A 4120-nucleotide genomic window follows, 5' to 3' on the forward strand; every position below is an offset into this window, starting at 1 on the left:
TGCCCAAAGAAGGAGCTGTTGTAATGGGGTAATGTTATCGTGGCCAATGAAGAGGCTCAATTGTTTACCCCACCAGCTCAGGAGCCAATGAGGAGTCAGATCAATGGATGGGCAGTCCGGACGAGGAGCTTAAATGAACCGGAACTAGGGAGAGACAGGGTCTTTCTCCTTGTGAGCGAAGACGCACTTAATGTCTGATTGCTAGAGGAAGTACCTGAGCTCTGTGCCTACATATTTCACATATATTTTGTGAGCCAGTTTTTCAATACATTTTTTATACTTGAAACCAACTAAATTGACTCGACTCCATTATTCTGATCAAACAAACAACTTTGTAGTGGTTACAATTTTCTTCTTTTCTCTCCTTCTCTATCCCCTCCTGCTCAAAATTTGCATAACAATAAACATCAAATAATAAAGTCAAATAAAGTCTCTGTAACAGGAGAAAAGTATCTTACACTTTTCCCTGGCAGAGCAAATCTGTTGATCATGTAAGGGCATCTAGAGCAACACTACTATTTGCCCCATTGCCTGGTAAGGATAAGTAGAATTGCTTATTTAATCTCAAAGGACAATAATGGATCATGGTGGTGCAGCATTAGGGTTAGTTTTTTGTGTGACAGCACAGTGGGGACCTTGAATGTGCAGCTCTAAGTCCACGGGTAGCTATATCTCTTTTTTAGCCACTGCTTTGATGTATCTTCTTACAGGGCCCTCTTCCGCGTCATCTGGGATGCCGAAGATTCGGATGTTATTACTCCTGGATCTTCCCTCAAGGTCTGTTAACTTTTCTTGCATCCGGTTTGCTTGGTCCAGCATTTCTATCATCGCCTCCCCGGTGCCTGCCCTCCACTCTTCAAGCTCTGCTATGCGTTCCAGAGCACCGGCAAGAGTTACCTTCTGTTCATCTAGTTCATTGCAACTTGCTATTAGCTTGCATTCGATATCTTGCTGCAGGGCACCGATTTCTTCCTTCATCTTCTGTTTTAGAGTGGAGAGCTCGTGTCTTTATTTCTTGTTTGAGGTCTTTTATGTCTTTGCTGATGGTCGCAAACCCAGCCCTCCAAGTTTCGTTGTGGTGCTACTCGTCCATTCTCCCTGTGCTGTCCTTGTGTTCGCTAGCTTCACTTTCAGTGTTTCCCCCAGGTTTTGCACAGCTTGGTCCTGCCCCCACCCCCCCGTCAGCAATTTTTAAAAATCCAGTTGCCTTCCTAGGCCTCCAGGCGCATTGGATGACTGTTGCCATGGAATCAAGTTTTAGTATGTTTGTACCTTTCTGTGGTGTACATGTACAGTATGTATGTAAGTGTGACTGATGCTCACAGCTTGCTGATCTCAAATCTCTAAAATAGCGCAGGTGCTAATTGAAAGTGTGAAGAGCAGATGGAGTTGTGGAAAATAAAAAAATTAACCATGTCAACGAGAAGCCAAAAGGCAAGTGTGTATAATAGGGGTCATGAAACCCATAAATCTGTTTAGCCACCCTCCTTAAGGGGGGATAACTTTGATTCTGAGTCAGCCCCTTGTGAGGTCAAACTCCACAAGTAAGAAGTAAGAGTTCAAGGTTAAAGTTAAAGTTACTGGATAAGCTTAGTGGCTTAACTAAACTATTAACATAGTACTTCATACTTAAAAGCATGATGTTTTGAAAGGAGTCTACTTTTATGATCATGATACAAGACTTAATTCTTGAAGCTCATTGTCACATGTATTGCAATAGAACGTTTGTGAATGTACTGTATACATAGAGCAATCACTGACACTAACTAAGCAGCAGGGCTTTTATTGTATATGCTGAAGTAAATGTTCTGGTAATCATTTGCAAAACTTGTCTGTCCTTTTAAAATACATACAAGAGTGTCACAAGATCTTGCGAGATTAAAACATGACAAGATTTCTCTCTCAATCCGATTTTTTTTAAAGTCTTGCCAATCCCATCCGATCGGGTGCCGATCTTTTTAAAAAAAAAATTATAATACGTTTTTGTTACAAACATATACATTTATATATTATTAGACCAACCTTTCTTCAGTTTATTGATCCATTTTAATGCCTGGTATAACTAAAGGTGCATTTGTTTGGACAAATATACTTCTGATCAAAATCTTAAGACCAGTTGAAAAATTGCTAGAATTTGAATTTTTCACATTTGGGTCTTAATGAGGTTTTAAGTAGAGCTACAATATGCAAAAACAAGAAGGGGGAGTGAGACAAAAAGCATTTAGAAAAAGTAATTTATTGAAAACAACAATTAAACTGAAATAGGTTGTTTATCAGCTGATCAAAAGTTTAAGACCATCACTCAAAAAATAACAAAAAACTCTCCAAACCAGAACAAAAATGTTCTCAGTAGGACTCAGTAATGAGTAGCTCCACCGTTCTTGTTAAACACTTCAAAAATTGGTTTGGGCATGCTTTCCAGGAGGCTAGTGGGAACATTGCCCCAAGTGGTGAAGATGGCTTCACGAAGGGCATCAACTGTCTGGAACTGATGGCCATTTTTATAAACTTCCCTTGCCATCCATCCCCAAATGTTCTCTATGGGATTTAAATGAGGGGAACATGCAGGATGGTCCAAAAGAGTGATGTTATTCTCCCTGAAGAAGTCCTTGGTCAAGCGAGCATTGTGAACTGAAGCGTTGTCCTGTTGAAAAACCCAGCTGTTACCACACAGACGAGGGCCCTCAGTGATGAGGGATGCCCACTGCAACATCTGCACGTAAGCAGTCGCAGTTTGACGACCCTGCACCACCTGAAGCTCCAGTGTTCCACTGAATGAAAAAGCACCCCAGATCATGATGGACACCCTCCACTGTGCCGGGTAGAAAACATCTCAGGTGGGATCTCCTTGTCATGCCAGTAACGTTGGAACCCATTTGGACCGTCAAGGTTACATTTTTTCTCATCAGAGAATAAAACTTTTTTCCACCTTTCAATGTCCCATGTTTGATGCTCCCTGGCAAAGTCTAAACGGGCAGTTTTGTGGCGTTGAAGGAGACGAGGTCTTTGAATTCCTTTTTAGTTTTTCAAACCCTTTTCCCGCAGATACCGTCTGATAGTTATTGCGCCGCAGTCGGCACCAGTAAGGGCCTTAATGTGGGTGGAAGACCGCCCTGTGTCTTGATGGACAGCCAATCGGCTCCTTCGGCTCAGCGCAGGTGTGATTGTTTTTAATCTACCACTTGACTTTTTTGTTCCATAATGCTCAGGATCTTTCAAAAAATGTAGAATGACTGATTTACTGCACCCAACCTCAGCAGCAATGGCACGCTGCGAGAGGCCTTGCTTATGCAGCTCGACTATCCGACCACGTTCAAAAAGAGAAAGCTTCTTAGCTTTAGCCATCAGGAGGGCATGACAGTGTGAATGCCTGACAGAAAATGAACACTGATAAACAGCCTATTTCAGTTTAATTGTTGTTTCCAATAAATTACTTTTTCAAAATGCTTTTTGTCTCACTCCCCCTTCTTGTTTTTGCATATTGTAACTCTACTTAAAACCTCATTAAGATCCAAATGTGATTTCGATCAGGAGTGTATACTATTTCACAAATACATATGCACTGAATATACTGTACACCAAGGAGGAAGACGCCTATTAAATAATTTGATTTTGAAATTTGAAAAAAGCATTGATTGTGCGTTAAATTTTTTAATTTATTTTTTGAATAGCTGTCTGTAACTATCCCAGAATTGGTCAGTGACACGCTTTTGAGTTCGGACCCACCACTTGAGAATCACAGATTTACGTCATACATCGTAATGACCACAATCAGGTATTTTTTATGTTCACATTTATAGTCCTGCTGTATTTGAAATTTTTGTACTTTTGAAATTTTTTTATTTTCTTCTTGTCTTTCAATAGATTATTTTCTTCAACAAGGCCATCTGAATGCCATTTAGCAACATTCCTCCAAAGAGTTAATCTTTACTGTTCTTCCAAGTGTGACTACTCAATCAACTCTATGCTAATATTTCCACAGAGGTCACCTGTGCTCCCAAAACAACACCTGCACACAGTAGGAAGGTAAGTAGGTCGGTCTGACGGCCTCTAATATTTTTTCACCAGTGAGCTAGTGCCTGGTTCCAAGCCGAAATCAGAGATTTTTTTTCAGGGTAAA

The sequence above is a fragment of the Dunckerocampus dactyliophorus genome, chromosome 1 (assembly GCF_027744805.1).
Source record: "Dunckerocampus dactyliophorus isolate RoL2022-P2 chromosome 1, RoL_Ddac_1.1, whole genome shotgun sequence".
Lineage (NCBI taxonomy): Eukaryota > Metazoa > Chordata > Actinopteri > Syngnathiformes > Syngnathidae > Dunckerocampus > Dunckerocampus dactyliophorus.